Source organism: Ursus americanus, chromosome X (assembly GCF_024610735.1).
Source record: "Ursus americanus isolate L20-20 chromosome X, mUrsAme1.1.p, whole genome shotgun sequence".
In the NCBI taxonomy this organism is placed as follows: domain Eukaryota; kingdom Metazoa; phylum Chordata; class Mammalia; order Carnivora; family Ursidae; genus Ursus; species Ursus americanus.
Genome location: NC_142164.1, coordinates 90,785,484 through 90,805,850, shown reverse-complemented (window position 1 = coordinate 90,805,850; position 20,367 = coordinate 90,785,484). Strand labels below are relative to the sequence as shown.

Sequence of the window (20,367 nt, the reverse complement as noted above, 5' to 3'; positions counted from 1 at the left end):
TTCCTGATTTAGTTTTGGGAAGTTATATGTTTCTATGAATTTATCCATTTCTTCTAGAATGTCCCGTTTGTTGGCATATAATTTTCCGTAATATTCTCTTATAATCTTTTGTATTTCTGTCATGTTGGTTGTTATTTCTCTTCTTTCATTTCTGACTTTTTAATTTGACCCCCCCCCATTGATGACTTTGGCTAGAGGTTTATCATATTTGTTGATCGTTTCATGACGTAGGCCTATATTGCTATAAACTTCCCTCATTGAACGGCTTTTGCTGCATCCCAAGGGTTTGGGACCATTGTGTTTTCATTTTCCTTTGTGTGCATGTATTTTTTTTTATTTCCTCTTTGAGTTCTTGTTTGACCCATTCATTGTTTAGTAGCTTGTCATTTAACCTTCATGTATTTGTGGTCTTTCCAGATTTTTTCTTGAGGTTGATTTCTAGCTGCATATTGTTGTGGTCAGTAAAGATGCATGGTACGACTTCAGTCTTTTTGAATTTGTCGAGACTTGTTCTGTGGCCTAATATGTGGTCTGTTTTGGAGAATGTTCCATGTGCACATGAAAAGTGTATGTATTCTGCTGATTTAGGATGGAATTTCTGAATATATCTGTTAAATCTATCTGGTTCAATGTGTCATTCAAAGCCACTGTTTCGTTGTTGATTTTCTGTTTGGATGATCTGTCCATTGATGTGAGTAGAATGTTAAAGTTCTCTACTATAATTGTGTTACTATTGATTAGTTCCTTTATGTTTGTTATTAACTGTTTTATGAATTTTGGGTGATGCCATGTTGGGAGGATAAATATTTACAGTTGTTATATCTTCTTGTTGGATTTCCCCCCTTATTATTATATAGTGTCCTTCTTTGTCTCTTGTTACAGTCTTTGTTGTAAAGTCTATTTTGTCTGATATAAGTATTGCTACCTTGGCTTTCTTTTCACTTCCACTTGCATGATAAATGCCTTCCTATCCTTTCACTTTCAATCTGCCTGTGTCTTTAGGTGCAAAATCTGTCTTTTATATGCAGCATATAGATGGGTCTTCCTTTTTTATCAATTCTGTCACCCTATATCTTTTGATTGGAGTGTTTAGTCCACTTACATTCAAAGTAATTATTGATAGGTATGTACTTATTGCCATTTTGTTACCTGTTTTGTGGTTGTTTTTGTCATTCTTTGTTCCCTTTTTTTCCCTCTATTCTCTCACAGTTTGCTGGATTCCTTTCTCTTTATTTTTTGCATATGTATTTCTGATTTTTGATTTGTGGTTACCGTTAGGTTTGTGTATAACATCTTATGCATATAGCAGTCTATAATAAGTTGATGGTATTTTTTTATTATGTTCACTTAGCCACTGTATAGTACATCATTAGTTTTTGACATAGTGTTTAACGATTAGTTACATATAATACCCAGTGCTCATCACAACACATGCCCTCCTTAATACCCATCACCCTGTTACCCCTTCCCCTCACCCCCTCCCCTCTGAAACCCTCAGATTGTTTCCTGTGGTCCATAGTTGCTTATGGTTCGTCTCTCCCTCTGATTTCTCCCCCTTCCCCTGTGGTCCTCCATGCTATTGCTTATGTTCCACATATGAGTGAAACCATATAATTGTCTTTCTCTGCTTGACTTATTTCACTTAGCATAATCCCCTCCATTTCCATCCATGTTGATGCAAATGGTGGGTATTCATCCTTTCTGATGGCTGAATAATATTCCATTGTATATATGGACCACATATTCTTTATCCATTCATCTGTTGAAGGGCATCTCATCTCCTTCCACAGTTTAGTTATTGTGGACATTGCTGCTATGAACATTGGGGTATATGTGCCCCTTCTTTTCACTACATCTGTATCTTTGGGTTAAATACTCAGTAACACAATTGCTGGGTCGTAGGGTAGCTCTATTTTTAACATCTTGAGGAACCTCCATACTGTTTTCCAGAGTGGCTGTACCAGCTTGCATTCCCACCAACAGTGTAAGAGGGTTCCCCTGTCTCCGCATCCTCACCAACATTTGTTGTTTCCTGTTTTGTTAATTTTTGCCATTCTAACTGGTGTAGGGTGGTATCTCAATGTGGTTTTGATTTGTATTTCCCTGATGGCTAGTGATGTTGAACATCTTTTCATGTGTCTGTTGGCCATTTATATGTCTTCTTTGGAGAAGTGTCTGTTTGTGTCTTCTGCCCGTTTTTTGACTGGGTTATTTGTTTTTTGAGTGTTGAGTTTGACAAACTCTTTATCTCTCCTCCTATTCTGAATGATATAACCTGGCTGGATAGAGTGTTCTTGGCTGCAGGTTTTTTTCCTTTCAGCTCTTTGACTGTATCATGCTACTTCCTTCTGGCCTACAGTGTTGCTGCTAAAAAAATCAGCTGATAGCCTTATGGAGTTTCCCTTTCACGTAACTGTTTTGTTTCCTCTTGTTGCGTTTAAAATTCTCTCTTTATCACTACTTTGTACCATTTTAATTACTACATGTCTTGGTGTGGACTTCCTTGGGTTAATTTTGTTGTGAGCTATCTGTGCCTCCTGGATCTAGATTTTCGTTTTATTCCCCAGATTTGGGAAGTTTTCAGCTCTTATTGCCTTAAATAATTTCCTGCCCCCTTTTCTGTCTCTTCTCATTCTGGGATCCCTATAATGTGAATGTTATTATGCTTAATGGTGTCACTGAGTTCCCTAAGTCTGTTTTTATTTTTTATTATTTTTTCTCTCTCCTGTTCGGCCTGATTGCTTTCTACTACTCTGTCCTCCAGGTCACTGATCCATTCTTCTGCTTCCTCTAGTTTACTATTCCTTCTAGTGTATTTTTAACTTCACTTATTGAATTCTTAATTTCCTTTTCTATGTTTTCTATCCATTTGTTAAAAATCTCACTATGGCCCTTCATTCTTCTCAAATCCAGTGAGTATCTTTATGACCATTACTTTAAATTCTCTATCAGGCATATTACTTTTCTCCATTTCAGTAAGCTCTCTTGCTGTGATTTTTGCCCTGTTCTTTCATTTGGGACCATCCTCTGTCTCCTCATTTTGTCTAACTCTCTATGTCTGTTTCTGTGTTAGAAAAGTCAGCTACATCTCCTGCTCTTTTTTTTTTTTAAGTAGGTTCCATGCCCAGTGCGGGGCTTGAACTCATAACCCCAAAGATCAAGAGTCACATGCTCTACCATCTGAGCCAGATGGGAACTCCTACATCTCCTGCTCTTGGAAGTAATAGCCTTATGAAGAGGAAATACTCTAGTGCCCTGCAGTGTAACGTCCCCTGTTCAGCAGAACCTGGTGCTTCAGGGTTGTCTCCTATATGTGTTGCGTGCACCCTACTGTTTTGGCTGAGCCGCTTTTGCCTTCGGTCAAGTTGTTTGCAATGGTGCTCTCTGCCTGTTGTGGGCAGGGTTTGGTCCCTGTGATGGTAGTGGGCCAGTCTGGGGCCATCGTGGGCTTGAGTGGAGCCAGACCAGGCATTTGTCAGATGTCTATAGGGCAACTCTCCCTGTGTTGTCTCCTGAGAAGCTTTTGTTGGTGGACAGGCTCTGCAGTCAGACCAGGTGTCTGCCCGCAGCCCACTGTTGGGGCTGCAGTGGGAACGGTGTGTGTGGTTATATTCCCCTCTCCGTGGGGCAGGAGTCCCTCTGGAGTGGTACTGGCCCCTGTTGGGCTGCTTGCACACTGCCAGGCTTGTGACAGCACATTGGACGGGCTCTGGTGAAGAGCTTGTTGGAGGGGGCAGGTCCACAGGAGAATGCAAGGGCGTGGTACACTGTTAGCAAGCTGGTTCTCACAGGTGTCTGTGTGTCTAGGTTGGGTGGGGGGGAGAGGGAAATGGTGCCTGCCAGCTCTTTTGTTCTTGGAGAGGTCTCCCAATGATCTCTGCCCTTCCAGCACATGCTCTGAGATTAAGAAGCACGTCTCCCTCCCGTATACCCCCAGGCCTTTTCAAACTACTGCTTCTGTGCTGTATCTCAGTGGGGCTCTTTGTTGTGCTGTCTCTTTAAGGGTGGGGACTCAGTTTCCATTTGCCCTCCTGGCTATCCCAGAGCCAAGCCCTCTGAGTCTTAAAGTCCCAGGTGTTAAGCCCCACTGATAGTAAGAACTCACAAAATTAGGTCCCTCTGGTTTTCAAAGCCAAATGTTATGGGGATTTGTTTTCCTGGGGCAGGTCCTCCATGCCTGGGGTGCCTGGGGTGGGGATCTCCTCCTCTGTTCCTCCTACACCCCACACCCGCGGTATTCCTCTCTCCCAGAGGCAGCCCTGTGGGTCTCTTTAGCTCCCAACTGCATCTCTGCCCTTCCTACCGTCTTTGATGTGTCCTCTTATCTACACTGAGCTGTGGTGAGTCGTTCGGCCAGTCTTTGGGTCGTTCTCTGGGTTACATACACGGACATGGGTGTTAGCTAGTTGTGTCTGTGGGACGAGGTCAGCTTAGGGTACTCTTACTATACCATCTTCCCCAGAAGTCCAAAATCTGTATTCACTTTCTAAGTGGAGTTTAATCATCTGCAAATTAGGATGCAAAAGTAATTTGGTTATCTTGTTTTCCCGTGAAATCAAATTATTTCCTTTGGCTATTTGTCCATCTACTTGTTTGGAAAAACTATCAATAATGCACTTTGCTTTCTGGTTAAAAGTAACACAATACATCTGTGAGTCAAGTAAGTAATGTAGAAGTTGCTGTTTTCCATCCTGGACACTTCTTAGAAAGCTTGCCTGAGTGTGTCATAATAGCTTTCTCTGATTCTGCTCCCCTTCATTTGGCATTTCCGAGTTGGATATGAAGGCTCTTCCGGTATAGTCAGAATAAGTCACCAAGGAAATAACAGATTAATGGACAGAATTTCCTCAGTTTTCATTTTGCTTCTACACAGTTTTGCAGGAGCATTTCTCCCTCTCAGTTGTTAGTGACCAATAGAAGGCAACAAATCAAATTTAAAAATCAATGAGAAGCAAAGAGATGGAAACAGAAAAACTTGGATAGAGACTAACACCCTTGTTTTTTATGGAGACATATACAAATAGCCTTTTGAGTTTCTTTTATGCGTGTTAACTTACATGCACAAAAGAACACAGGTGACAAGTATACAGCAGAGTTTCTCGGTCTCGGCATTACTGCTGTCTCGCGTGATAGGACTCTCTGTTGGGAGCAACAGCAGCAGTGCATCGTAGGTGTTTAGCGGTATTCCCGGTCTCTACCCACTAGACGCCAGTACCCCTCCTATACCTTCCAGCTGTGACAGTGAAAAATTCCCACAGATGTTGCTAAATGTCCCCTGAGGAGCAAAAGTTGTCTCTGCTTGAGTGGCACTGGTGTACAGCTTAGGGAATTACCCCAATTTCCATGCAATTATCACTAACGTGAAGAAGTAGAGCATTACTAATATTCCAGAAGCCTTTCCCCTTCCTCCTCCCGGTCACTGCTCCTTTTTTATCTCCCAAAAAGAAACACTATCCTGCTAACACCATAGATTAGCTTTGACTTCTTTATACTTTATATAAATTTAATGACATGGTGTGTATTTGTTTGTTTATAACTTCTTTTTGTTAACATACTTGTGAGACTAATGTATTTTGTTGCCCTATTAGTCATCTGTTCATTTTTACTCTTTTATAATATCACATTTTATAAGTAGATATGAATGAATATACTATTCTAATTAATAGATATTTGAGATGTTTTCAGTTTTTACCTCTTACAAATAATGTGATTATAAAGATTCTTGTACTTGCCTCTTGGTACACATGTGTGTGCATTTCTGTTGGGTATATACATAGGACTAAAATGGCTGTGTCATAGAATATGTATGTGTTCAATTTCCGTAGATGATGCCAGAGAGCTTTCCAGAGGGGTTGTGCCATGTTCCCCTCTCACTAGCAATACACCAGAGTGGTGGTTATTTACATTTTTACTTTTTTGTTTTTTTGTTTTTATAATTTTGTTGAGTGTGTAGTAGATTAATTTACATTTTATTATTGAGAATATTTTCAGATCTTTATTGACCATTTAAACATCCCTTTTTGTGAAGTGCCAGTTCAAGTCTCTTGCTTATTTTTCTATCGTCTTTCAGCAACTCACTTGAAGAAGCTCTTTATATATTCTGCATACAAACCACGTGGGTTATTAGTGTTAGAGATACCTTTTCTGACTTGCCTTTTCATTCTCTTAATGGTGCCATTTGATGAACAGAAATATCTAATTTTTAGTAACTTGATTTGTTTATCTTTTCCTATTTGATTAGTGGGGGGGGGGGTTCCTGTATTCTGTTAAAGAAAAATTCCCCTAACTCCCAAATCATGAAAATATTCTCCTATGTGATCTTCTTTATTGTTACCCGGGTTAACTTTTACCCTTAGCCCTACAATCTACCTGGAACTGATTTTTGTGTATGCTATGAGTTAGGGATTTATTTTTTTATTTGAATATATATATGCACATGACCCAGGACCTTTAATTAAAATGACCATCATTTTTTCACTGCTGCACAATGTCACTTTCACAAACCAAGTATTATTTATGTCTGCTCTCAAAGGTGTCTAACATCGTGCCAGTGCCACAGTATTTTGATTATTGTAGTTTTATTATGAAATTTTATATCCAGTAGACTTGCAACCTGTTCTTTTTGTTCAAATTGCCTTGGCTATTATTGGCCCCTGGTATTTTCATATAAATTTTAAGAATCAGCTTAACAATTTCCACAAAATAAACCCTACTGGCATTTTTACAGGGATCGTGTTATATCAATAGGTACTTCTGGGGAGTATTGACATCTTTCAAAATTTAGCCTTGCGATACATAAATACTAATGGCCTTTTCCTTTATTTGCTTTTAATTTCTTTCAATATTTTATAGTCTTGTACAAATCTTATACCTTATTAGATTTTTTCCAAGTATCTGCTTTTTATGTTATCACACATAGAATCTTTCTTAAATTTTATTTTCTAATTGTTGATATGGGGAAATGCAATTGATTTGTGTAGTCTGACGTTGTATTCAGCAATCTTGTTGAATTTACTTCTTATTTATTACAGTTTTTGTGGAGCCTTGCAGATTTTATTTATATACAGTCATGTCATCTGTGAAGAATAGACTGTTTTATTTCTTATTTTGTAATACTTGTGTCTTTTTGCCATATTGCATATTTGTTTTTAATTTTCTTGCTTTCTGCCTTCTTTATTTTCTTCTTTTTACTTTCTTTGGATTTATTGTATTTTTCACTAATGATTTTTTTTGCATTATGGATATTTAATTTAAAAATTGTGAGTAGAATTAATACGTTTAAGAAAACTCATTTTAAAGCATGGCCAATCTATAAGAGAAGTCTATTTGAGAACACTGTCATTCAGCTTTTCCCTATGGGCATTTGATGACTTTTAGGTGAATAAACATTATATCCTTGTGTCTTTATATGGAATCCTCTCTATGAGTTTTGCTCTGGACTGAGATTTGGATCCCAACTCCTTCTCAAGTAACCTTAAAACTGTAATGACTCAAACTTTTCTACATTCCCTGGTATTTGAATGGATATATTCTCATCCTTTTGGTACATCTAGGTTCTATAATTTGTATATCATTCTGCTTTTTTTTTCATAAATTTTTTTTTTTGTGATTCAGGTGTTTAGCGACTTGATTTTGTAGCCTTCGTTTTCTCTAACATGCATTTAAGGATATAAATTTTCCTGTTTTTACTGCTTTATAAAGCTGCATCCCACACATTTTTATAGCCATCATTTTTAAGACATTTATTTCATTCTCTGTGTAATTTCCATCATCTTTAACTATGAGTTACTAATTTCATGGGATTTTCTGTATCTCTTTTTGATATTGATTGCTAGCTTTATTCTATTGTGGTCAGAGAACATACTTTATCTGATGTCAGTCTTTGAAATTTGGCCCAGCAAATGGTCAGTTTTGTTAAATGTTTCCTATACCTTGAAAAAAAGAATTCTGTAGTTGTTTATTGGAATATCCTAGATATGTCTATTCGTGATGTTGGTTAATTGTGTCGTCCAAATCCCCCATATCCTCACTGATTGTTTTATCTCTATATTCTGTCTGATATTGAGAGAGGTATATACTAAACTCTCTCAATAATGATTGTCAATTTTCTATTGATCCTTTTAGTTCTGATAATATTTGATTTATATATGTTGAAATGATAGTCTTGAGTGCTTAAATATTTTGGATTGTGATATTTTATGGGTGTGCAGAAACATTTTTCATTATGAAAACTCCATCCTGATCTCTAGTTCTGATTTTTTCCTTAAAGTTTACTTTGCTTGTTGCTATGGCTGCAACAGCATTTTTTGTGTATGTTTCTTTTAGCGTATGTTTGGCAAATTCTCTTTTATCCTTTCATTTTCAACCATTTTGTTTCCTTATATTTAAGGTGTATCTCTTGTAAGTAGCATGTAAATGTGCATGTATGTGTTAAATCCTGTCCAACAATTGTTGTCATTAATTAAGATATTTATTCCATTTGTACTAACAAAATTACTCATATCTTTTACTTAAAATCTATCACCTATTTACTCACTCTCTGTCCCATCTGTCCATTCTTTTATCTATTTATTTGCCTTCATTTCAGTTGTCTAAGTATTTTTTCCATTTCTCTGTTATTTAAACATTTTTATCACTCATCTAATGATTACTCTAGTAATTACAACATACATTCTTGACTTATTAAAATCTAATATAAATTAGTGCTTTTGGTGCTTCTAATACCAGAATCTTAAAATGCTTTAACTCCCTTAACTCCCCTTCTAGTGCTATTGTACATTTTAAATATCTGTATATCAATACCTATACACACATGTATATACATACATATACATATATATAAAGAAATACACACACACATATACATACTTTGTCTTAGTCCATTCAGACTGCTATAAAATAATAACATAGACTGGGTGGCTTATAAACAACAGAAATTTATTTCTCACAATCTTGGAGACTGGGAAATCCAAAATCAGGTTTCTGACAGATATGTTGTCTGCTGAGGGCCTGCTTCCTGCTTCATAGATAGCTGTGTTCTCATTATGTCCTCACACTGTGAAAGGGGCAAGGGAGCTCTCTGGGGTCTCTTTATAAGGGCAACACAGTCACCTGCCAAAGGCTCTACCCCCAAATACCATCACACTGGATTATGTTTCAATACGAATTATGAGGGAGACACAGACATTCAGACTAACACACTTAATCCCACAAGAAATTATTGTTATTTTTATAGTCAACGTTCACTTAGATTTACTACACTGTTACCCTTTCCATTGCTTTGTATTTTTTATTACTACATTTCTGTGTTTCCTTCTGGGATAATTTTCCTTCTGCCTAAAGGGTACCCTTCAGTATTTCTTTTAGTGGAGTTCTCCTAGTGATAAATGCTCTCAGATTTTGTTTTTCTTAGCAATGCTTTATTTTACTCTTAGTTTTCAAGCATGTTTCTGCTGCTTACTGAATTCTAGGTTAGAAGTTACTAACTTTCACTCATTTGAGCACATTATTCCATTGGCTTTTGGTTTCCAGTGTTTTTTTTTTTTTTAAGATTTTTTAAAATTTATTTGACAGGATAGAGACAGCCAGCGAGAGAGGGAACACAAGCAGGGGGAATGGGAGAGGAAGAAGCAGGCTCATAGTGGAGGAGCCTGATGTGGGGTTCGATCCCATAACGCCGGGATCACACCCTGAGCTGAAGGCAGACGCTTAACCGCTGTGCCACCCAGGCGCCCCTGGTTTCCAGTGTTTTTGCTAAGAAATCAGATGTCACTATGCTGTTGCTTTTTTGAAAGTACTATCGACCCTTGAACAATGTGGGTTAGGGGCACTGACCCCCCACATAGTCAAAAATCCATTTATAACTTTTGACTCCCTGTAAACTTAATAGCCTCTGTTGACCAGAAGCCTTACCAATAACATAAACAGTTCATTAGCACATATTGTGTATGTTACAGGTATTATATACTGTATTTTGACAATAAAGTGAGCTAGAAAAAAGTTTTATTAAGAAAATTATAGGAGAGGGGCGCCTGGGTGGCACAGTGGTTAAGCGTCTGCCTTCGGCTTAGGGCGTGATCCCGGCGTTATGGGATCGAGCCCCACATCAGGCTTCTCCGCTGTGAGCCTGCTGCTTCCTCTCCCACTCCCCCTGCTTGTGTTCCCTCTCTCGCTGGCTGTCTCTATCTCTGTCAAATAAATAAATAAAATCTTTTTTAAAAAAAAGAAAATTATAGGAGAGAAAATGCATACATAGTACTGTGTTGTTATTATCAATCCTGTAAGTTTCCATGATCTGTTTACAGGATGAATCATCTGTCAGTACCTATACGAGTATTGTCTTCTATGATATAAAATACTATAGATGTTAAGGGTGCCTGGGTGGCTCAGTCGGTTAAGTAGCCGACTCTTGATTTCAGTTCAGGTCATGATCTCAGGGTCCTGGGATTGAGCCCCACATCTGGCTCCATACTCAGCAGAGAGTCTGAGGATTCTCTCTCTCCCTCTCCCTATGTCCCTCCTCCTGCTCACATTTGCTCTCTCTCTCTCAAATAAAATAAATCTTTGAAAAATATGGTAGATATTATATATATTATTAACATTTGACCTCAAAAATAAGATAATGTGAAAAAGAAATTCACGTTTATTTGTAGGTATGTCAACTCATGCATTGATAATGAAGAAGCAAAAATATGATCGTTTTTTGGTAGCCTAGTGTAATTGATTCTCCTGCTTCATGGTAGCCTAGCCTAGACACGAATGCATGGATTGTTATAAAATTTTTTATAGCATATGGTATTACGGTCATATTAATAATACAGTTTTGGAAACATTGTTACATTTTTCAAAACCACTTACCTGTAATGATAGGCTGATATGCAGTTTCTCCAACTAGGAGAGAGAGCTTAATGTAAGGTAATGTAATTCGTTGAAAGCAAAGTTAGAAAACAGTAAGAAAACTGATACATTAATCACATATTAATTATCATTCATCTTATGCCTATGTGCGGATAGGCATAATCGCTTCCATATACGTCTTGCACACAGTGTTCTACATGGTAAATACTTAGATGATGATGATGATACAAAAATGTCTCATACATTTCTTGTAGTTATTAGATTTTCGCACAAAGACACACACATACGTAACAGATACATTTCTTAACTGTATGAATGTATAAGTTTATTAACTTTATGGCACGATGATTACTCTTTGTTAAATGGGAGTGGGTCATCATAAAGGTCTTCATCCTTGTCCTCTTCACACTGAGTGGGCTGAGGAGGAGGAAGGGGGGTTGGTCTTGCTGTCTTAGGGGTGGCAGAGGCGGAGGAGGTGGAAAGGAGGGAAGGAGAGGGAGGTACACTCAGTGTAACTTTACAGAAATACATCCTAATTTCTGACTTTTTTGCTTTTTCATTTCTCTTAAAATATTTCTATATAGTACCAATACTTCTTCTACCATTTGCTTTAGTTTCAGTGCCCATGTCATAGAAGAGTCCATGTGGTCAGAGAAGCCGAAAGCCATATGGAATAATCGAGACTTTTCTGCCCTGTTGTCTAATGTCCATTTGTTTTCTGGCACCACTTCTTCTATGTCTTCTTCTTCTTCATCCTCTGGACTGGTTCAGAAGCTCTCATCTCCATCAAGCCATCTTCTGTTAATTCCTGTGATGTGGTGTCTGTTAGCTCTTGAACTTCTCCAAGATTCATACCTTGAAACCCTTTACCCGCCCCCCACCTTTTTTGCCATAGCCACAGTCTCTTTCATGATTTCCTTCGTTGGCTCTGTACAAATCCTGTGAAGTCATGCACAACATCTGGACACAGTTTTCCCCAGCAGAAATTTATTGATTCGGGCTTGATGGTTTTCATGGCTTCTCCTATAACAATGATGGCATCTTCAATGGTATAATCCTCCCACGCTTTCATGTTTTCTCTATCAGGGTTCTCTTCCATAATGTTGACAATCCATTCCATAGAGTACCATGTATAATGAAGCCTTAAATGTCCTTATGACCCTCTGATCTAGAAGCTGAATTAGAGACATTGTGTTTGGGGGAAATAGACCATTTTGATGCCCTCGGTGTTGAAATCATGGGATTCTGGGTAGCCAGAGGCATTGTCCGATATCAAAATAGCTTTAAAAGGCAGTCCCTTACGGGCAAGGTATTTCCTGACTTCAGGGACAAAGCATGGGTGAAACCAATTTAGAGGAAGTGTTCTCATTGTTCAGGCCTTCTTGTTATACAACCAAAACACTAGCAGCTGATGTTTACCTTTTCCCTTCAAGGGGCGGGGCGAAGCTTAGCAGCTTTATAGTAAGCGCATTCCTGATCATAAACCCAACTGCATTTGCACAAAACAGTACAGTTAGCCTATCCCTTCCCGCCTTAAATCCTAGTGCTCGTTTCTCTTCATTACTAACAAATGTCCTTTGTGGAATATTCCCCCCCCCAAATAGGGCACTTTCATCTGCATTAAAAACCTGTTCAAGCAGATATCCTTTCTCCTCCGTGAGTGTGTAAGTGGTGTCTGGGAACTCATCTGCGGCCTCTTAGTTGGCCAAAACTGCTTCCCCTGTTATCTTGACTTTTTTTCTCTCTTTCTAAAATTATCAAACCATCCTTTGCTGGCATTAAATTCTCCAGCTTTAGATCCTTCACCTTTCTTTTGCTTTAGGTTGTCATATAACGATTTCATGTTTTCCCCAAATCATAAGAGTCTATAGGCTATGCCTTTCTTATAACAATCTTGCACCTACATAAAAGCTGCATTTTCAATACGAGATAGGTATTTTGAGAAAAGTGCAATGTTTTCCCACCTGCTGGTTGTAACTGCAGCAACGGCTTCGTGAGGTGTTTTTTCTTTTTTTATGATGGTCCTTCCACTGGATTCATATATCTTGAATTGGTGGCTAAGCATAGCTGCAGACCTCAATCTGTGGTGTGTATCAAGCAATTCATCTTTTCCTTATAAGTCCATGACTTTTCTCTCCTTTTTAGGAGCACTCCCAGCCTCACTAGTGGTACTGTGTATGGGTCCAAGGGTGTCATTTGAAGTTTGAGGTATTGCACTAAACTGACAAATATGAGAACCACGAAGGATCGCTTTTTACTGTGATACGTAGTTTACTGTAGAAATGAACTGTTCACGTGGAGATGATTATTGTCACATGGCATCTTAAGTAGATACTTGGAACAGTGGAGCTCACCACAATAGCAACAGGAGGTGACTATGAAATTACTACATCAGTACAATTTATACTACAGGTAATTTTATGCAATCATGACTTAATACTGATCTTTACATTTGTTTACATTTTTCTCAGCTGCAAATAGTGCCATGTATGGTCTGTAAGTCTTTGCATAAATTTTGATAAATGTTCACAGTTTGCGATATATTTGTATGTATTTTATGGTAGCAAATGATAAAACAGGCTCGTGTCTGCATATATCTTATGCATTCATGACATACCTAACTTTTTCCTAATTTTTTAATATTTCTAAGCTGTGCAGTTCATCTGTGAGTTTTTTCAAATTGTCACAAATCTCCAAAAATTTTAACAATATATTGGAAAAAATCCACATGTAAGTAAACCCATACAGTTCAAAGTTGTGTTGTCCAAGAATCAACTGTAACAATAGTTTTCACTGTCTCCTTTTAATATTTTCCCCTTTTCTGTTGGATTTACACAGTTTCTATAACACATCTAGCCTATGTCTGATTGCCTTTATATTTGTCCACGTTGTTGTATCTAGACTGTCTTAAGTCTGTATCTATTAATATCTTTTGTCATATTTGAATATTGCTCAGATAATATCTCTTCACATACTGCTTTCTCCCCTCTCTCTCCTCTACTTCAGATACTCCAAATATGTATATTAGTTTTATTCAATAGCTTCCATGTATCTCTTATACTCCTTTCCATATTTTATCCCTTTATATCTCTGAATTCATTTTGTATATTTTTTCTGATCTTTCAATTCACTAATCTTATCTTTGACTATGTCTAATTTGCTGTTAAGCACATTTATTTCATTCATAAGTTCAGTTGGGTTTTTCAGTTTTAGATTTTTCATTTTGCTTTTGTTATGTTTCTGACTCTGCTGACCTTCACCCTTTTCTTGTAATTTCTTGGATAAGTTATCTGTAATTATTTAAAAGTCTATGAATGATCATTCTATTATCTGAGTCCCTTATGGGACTGATTTTCTGTTTGTTTGTTTCTCTTGGTTTTGGTCATATCCTGTTTTCTCATAAACCTGATAACTTTTGATCGATGGACAAAGTATTTGAAAAATTGTAAAAGTTAGTGAAATTCTGTGTAACAATATCTATCATTTGAGAATGTATATTTTACTTACAGGAGGAAAATAAAATAAGACCACTAAATATTCAAGATTATCTTAATCAAATCAGAGATTGAGCTGATTTCAAAATTGGAGCCTCTCTCCCTGTGAGAGCTGATCTATTTTGGGGTCCCATTTACTCTTAAGGAGTAAAGACAGGCATTTGATTTTAGATTTTTTAAATAGTGGAAATTAGAACACTAAGAGGTTAGTATGTGTATTAATAGAGTTGGGATAAGTATCAAAGTTTGTTTATTTCTTCAACCAGCTCTTTTCCCACAAAATGCTGTCAAGGTGGGATTTACCATTTCAGGGCAATGAAGAAGAAAATGGAATTTTAATAAATGACCTTCCAATTGCAGAGTCTGAGGACTTATAAGGAATTTCTCAATAACTATTTTTCTAATCCTATGCAGAATTTTTATTTGATTCCTAGTATTAAATCATTTCTATTTCTTATTCCATTACTGTTCACCCTCTTCTCTAACCCCGGACCCTCATTTACTCAAATAATAGTAACTAGGGATTGTGACTCATGAGCCCTTCAGTCGATCAGGAGTTGCTTCAAGCTTCTATGTGGGAAGAGGAATTTTGTGTGTGTTTTTTTTTTAAGATTTTATTTGTTTATTCGACAGAGATAGAGACAACCAGCGAGAGAGGGAACACAAGCAGGAGGAGTGGGAGAGGAAGAAGCAGGCTCATAGCAGAGGAGCCCGATGTGGGGCTCGATCCCATAACGCCCTGAGCCGAAGGCAGACACTTAACTGCTGTGCCACCCAGGCGCCCCGAGGAATTTTGTTTTTAACCTCTAAATGCCACTTGTAATCACTGAAGCATACTTCTCAATATAAGACCCAAGTGTCTGGTGTATTCACACATTGCTAATTGAAAGTTTTGCCATCAGTGGTCTGCTAGTCAGTATAGATGGTAATTGCAGGTCCGATTGACATAAACTTTTCTCTAAATCTTGTCAGATCAACATTAGGTTATATTAATAAGAGATAAACTTTAAATGTGTTAAGTCATTGGAATTTGGAGGTTGTTTGTTATGGAAGCTACTCTACCCAAACTAATACCCCCCTTCCTGTGTTTTTTACCTTAATATGTATATACTATGTATTTTACTTATTAGTCCTGTTTATTATCTTTCTTCCTCCACTAGAATATAAGCTTTATAACCATGAGGGCAGGGGTTTTTATCAGTGTTCACTGATGTAGTTCTAGGGCCTAAAAGAATGCCTATAGCGGGTACTCAGTGACTGTTAATGATGGATGAATAAGCAAATGAATGGATACATGAGTGAATGAATGAATGAGTGAGTGAGTGAGTGAGTAGATGGCAGGTTTCTACTTAAAGCATTTCAGGCTTAAGCAAGTTATGGAACAAACGTGGTTTTCTTCTGTCAGCAGCATGGGATTAAAAAAATACAAAAAGTCCATGAGCTATGCCAAGTACATTTGCCCTCGGAACACAGTAAATTTTCAGCTGTCACAGAAAAACATAATACCAGTTGTTGTCAGAAGGGTGTAAGAATAAATAATAACAAATTGAAAGTTCTGTGTCTTCCATAGTAGATGTTAATGCATCGATACAGAACTTCTGAATCACTTGCACTACTTTTATTGATGAAACAATAACTTAATAACCCCAACCATCCACCTATCCAATTGATCCATCCATGTATCAACCCATCCATCCATCCCTTTTATAATATTTATTGATAACCTTTTGGTATACTAGGACATTCAGATACAAAGATGAATAAAACATAGACTACCCTCAATGGTTTCACAGTCTAAGGAGGAAGATGAGTTTATTACAGTATTGTCTCCTCAGTAACGTAAACTCTGTTTTTATGCATTCAAATGTCTGGAGGAAGAAACAGAGCTTTCAGTTAATTCTTATGCTTCTATGACAAAAACTTACATCCTTCTGTGACAGCTGGAAATTTACATGATGAGTGTCTAATTTGATTTATCAAAGTCCCTCCTTATTTTTAAAGCTGAAAACAGACCATTACTTCTCCACTATTCCTGCTACTAGTCTGTGTGATCTCTGAGACTTAAACTATCTGTCAGTATTAGAAGTATCTTGTTTGCCATTTATGGACTAGTTTTCAAAAAGAAGCATGAATGATATTTTATTGGCAGTGAACACCCTTTGTTTGTTGTGAGGGAATGCTGCAACACCACTGGGCTGTCTCCATGCTTAATAGACCATAAAATTGAAATTCTCACCCTGACCTCTAAGAGATGAGATGAGTCAGAAAGTGACTCATTCTCTAATCAGTTGGAAGCACAACCTTTATTGTCATTTACCTCGGATTGGATCAAAATAAAGAGATTTTATTGCTGGACCACTGGAACGATTTATAGCAAGGACTGATGGAGGGAGGCTACCTGTTACAATGGGCTGAGCGGCCCTAGGCATTTTCTACAATCACTTCTCATTTTAACAAGTTCGTTGCTGTAGGTCTAGTCTTAGATTTAACTCTAGAAACAGAATGAAAGGGACCCTGACACAGCCAGTTAGTTCATTTTGCTCTCTTAATGAGAACTACAAAATTCCACATAATTATACTAGCTGTGGCAGTTGCCATCCAACACAAAGACAGTCATAATGATCATTTTTCCTAATCAGCACTCCAGTTGAACTCCGAAAGACAACGTGACGGAACCAAAAAGTGAGTTACTTCTATGGTATTGATGACCTGATCTTCTATTCATGCCATGTGACATTTCATGCTGTTGTGTATCCTTGTGAGAGTCTTTGTCTTTTTAAAGAAGGAGGAAACTGATGTTTTTATTTTTGATGAATTGGTAATAATTACTGAAGTAGATGAAATATAACCAAAATAGATAAAATATGGGTCTCCGCCAGTAAACTTGAAAGAAGATAGTACCAACAGTTGCAAGATACACAGAGAGAGTGCAAAAGGGAGTGTATCGTCCTTTGTTATGAGGAAGAGAAATTCAGCCCCTGACATCTGGAAACCGGTCTCATGTTTGCATGCAGGCTTTGATGCTGTTAGGAGATGAGCTGACACTCACAGGGAGGCCATGGTGTTCATCTGTTAGACATAATCTCAGAGCATCGGCATCCCACAGGATTACACTGCAACCATGATGAAGTGAAACAAAGGAAGAACAATACATAGTCTTAGAATAGACAAAAACAAGGTGACCGTTCAAGCCACAAAGTACAAAACAAACCCCTTTCCTGACTGGTGTGAATGACCTGCTGCTTCCTTACCAATTGCAGCTTCAGCCTTATTCTCATTTGCCCTCCATCTACATAAAAACTATTAAGACACCAGTCGTCGCATTGTCCCCACTTCCTGACATCACCTAATTTAGACCAAATCCCTGCTCCCTTGAACTCTCTCCAAAATTACCTACCATAAATCCAAATCCTATATTAAACTCTTTCAGATGCCCTCTTACTGAGATGCACCATGGCTCATGGCATGTGTTTTCCTTCATTGTGGTGAAAAAAATATCTCAACTTGTTCAACATTAGTGGGTTCCTGGTGATCTTTGATTTGATGGGCATTGGCAGTTGCCACATAGTGATTTCAAAATCAGTCCACTTTATCAAGTTTCCAGAATCTAGCTACAAGGGAAAGATTCACATCAGAGTGATCCCACACTGATCCAGAGAATTTGGGAGTGGTAAGAAACTGTTTTGAGCACCTTGACATGCTATTTTTGAGTCACCTATTAATTATATACAAGAGCCCTGTCCAGGTTTTGAATGCTTTGTTTACTGTGGAGGAGTATCTTAACATCTACATAGACTAGAGGGTTTTTAAAAAATGTCAAATTATCATATGTAGCAAGACACTCTGTAACGTGTATGTACAATTTAAACAGTAATGTGATGTATTCATCACCCAGTTTAAGAATGAGACTGTTCTCATTTTGTATTTTTCATTCCCTTGCTTTACTTCATGGTTTTTGCTGCACTTGGATATGTGCCTAGGTAATATATAACTTTTCATTTTTGAGTGCTACAGAAATGGAAATCATACTGTATATATTCTTTGTGACATTTTTAGCTCAGCATTTTTTGTGCAATCTATCCATGTTTATGTGAATACCATTACATGCATCTTTATCCTCACTATTGTATCATCATGTAATGTGTCTGTTTTCTTGTTGATGAGCATTTATACTGTTTCAGTTTATAATGTTATAAAAATACTGCTAGAATATTCTTTTTTTTCCATTTTCTTTTCATCATGATTAAGTGTACTCTTTAATCCCCATCCCATATATCCCCTATCACCCCACTCACCTCCCTTCTCGTAACCATCAGTTTTGTTCTCTTTGGTTAAAGCCTTCCTTAGTTTCTCTCTCTCTCTCTCTCTCTCTCTCTCTCTCTCTCTCTTTGTCCGTTTGTTGTTTCCTAAGTTCCCACATATGAGTGAGATCATATGGTATTTGTCTTTCTCTGACTGACTTATTTTGCTTAGCATTATACTCTCTAGCTCTACTTATGTTGTTACAAATGGAAAGATTTCACTATTTACGGCTAAATAACATTCTGTGTGTGTTTACACACACACACACACACACAGACACCACATCTTCTTTATCTGTTCATCTGTCCTTGGACACTTGGGCTGTAGTTTGGCTTTTGTAAAGCTGCAACAAATGTAGGGGTGCGTGTATGCCTTTGAATTAGTCTTTTGTATTTCATGGTGGGTATCGTGTTTATTTTCTTTACTCTTTCATTCTGCTCTATTCCTATCAGTCTACCCCCAGGATACATGTGTGGATGTGTGCCTGCACACACGTGCACAATCATAGCCCATCCTATGAAATGCTATGTAGTATTCCTTCACTTCCCTAAGTTTTCATCTTTACTTAAAGCCTTGTTATAGCTGGCAACTCTGCATTCTTTTCTGGCGGTTTAGCCAAATGTAAAGAGTATGAGCTTTCAGTATAAATCCTGTTTCTGTCATACCGCCATTATACGTTTGGCAAGTTATTTAACCCTGTGAGCTTTGGTTTCCTCCTCTGAAAGAGAGAATACTAACAACTACTTCATGGCTTACAGTGAGGACTAGAGATCTGTATTAAGCGCCTAGCCCGTTACTTGGTACATGATATACACGCGCTTGGTATTGGCTCCTCATTCTTCCGACAAGGCTCCCATCTACCTCCAGGACCAGAGAACGTGGCAAAGGCACAGTCCCAAGAGATTGTTCTGATGTTGCAGAGCTCTGGAATGACAGATGACTCAAGTGCACATCGGAGTTGAGCAAATACAAGGATTATAGTTATTGTTTTTACAAGGATAGCAAGAGGTAATGACTAACGATTCTGGGAAGACCTTATTTGGGTTATAGGTGTTGGCAGCAGCTCTAGGCACATATGGTAAAGATGATATGGAGGACCACTTCCCGGGGCATGTAGACAGTTGATGTCCCACTTCCCCTGTCACACAGAAAACTGCTGGTGGTGTGCTCTCCAGCTCACCCCATATCCCAGCAAGATTTAAAAAAAAATAAAAACAGAAGTGAGATTTTTGGTATGCCACTATTGGGTCACTTTCAGTCGCTAATCTATATTTATTTCCGTTTTTTTCTTTTTGTGTAAACTCTGTCCTATTGCAGAGGTTGGCAAATTCTTAAAAACTAAAATTCCAGAGAGTAAATATTGAAACTTTGAAGACCATGTGGTTTCTGCTAAAAATACTCAACTTTGCTTTATAGTAGAAAAGCAGCCAGAGATAATACATAAACAAATGGGCATGGCTGTATTTCAATAAAACTTACAGACGCTGATTTTAAATGGAATTCATATACTTTTCATATGTCATGAAATACTGTTCTTTTGATTTTTTTCCCAACCACAAAAAAATGTAAAAACCACTCCTAGCTCCCAGACCCATACAAAACATGTAGGGGGGTGAATTTTGCCCACACACCATTGTTTGCCAACCTCTGCCCTATTGGTCTCCTGAATTTTCTGTATTTATTTTCTCACAACCTGTGCACGTCATTTCCTGAG

The 20,367-nt window shown here is 37.7% G+C and overlaps 1 protein-coding gene across 1 annotated transcript in view; it reads left to right on the top strand.

The window, feature by feature from the left end:
- Nucleotides 1-20,367, top strand: part of SYTL5 (synaptotagmin like 5) — a 133,735-nt gene that overhangs the window by 49,993 nt on the left and 63,375 nt on the right. The gene's annotated exons all lie outside the window — the stretch shown is intronic.